At 42.0% G+C, this 407-nt stretch overlaps 1 non-coding gene across 1 annotated transcript; it reads left to right on the forward strand.

Moving 5' to 3' along the window:
* Positions 1–108: 108 nt before the first annotated feature.
* Positions 109–189, forward strand: TRNAL-CAA (transfer RNA leucine (anticodon CAA)). Its single transcript has one exon. It is a non-coding gene; the product is annotated as a tRNA-Leu (tRNA).
* Positions 190–407: the final 218 nt, after the last annotated feature.

Here is a 407-nt window from a genome sequence, read left to right on the forward strand (position 1 = left end):
TATAATGACCGATCCATAGAAATACTCCAACACTCCACCTTTGTCATATATTCCATATATCACACTAGATAGATATCATATTCATGGAATACGATTCACTTTCAAGATGCCTTGATGGTGAAATGGTAGACACGCGAGACTCAAAATCTCGTGCTTAAGAGCGTGGAGGTTCGAGTCCTCTTCAAGGCATAATATTGAAAATGCTCATTGAATGAGCATTCTCAATAACAGATCTCGGATCTAATCGATATTGATATACCGAGTATCTGTTGATACGAAGTATTCCGGCGATCCCCACGATCCGAGTCCGGGCTGTTGGAATTGGAATAGGTTCGGCAGCGGATCACGAAATCTTGGCGATTTTCTCTATCTAATGAATGAGGAGTCCGTTTTGAAATCGTCCGCCC

This window comes from Tasmannia lanceolata, unplaced genomic scaffold (assembly GCF_043159265.1).
Source record: "Tasmannia lanceolata isolate RefF3 unplaced genomic scaffold, GAP_Taslan_0.1 ptg000095l, whole genome shotgun sequence".
NCBI lineage: Eukaryota > Viridiplantae > Streptophyta > Magnoliopsida > Canellales > Winteraceae > Tasmannia > Tasmannia lanceolata.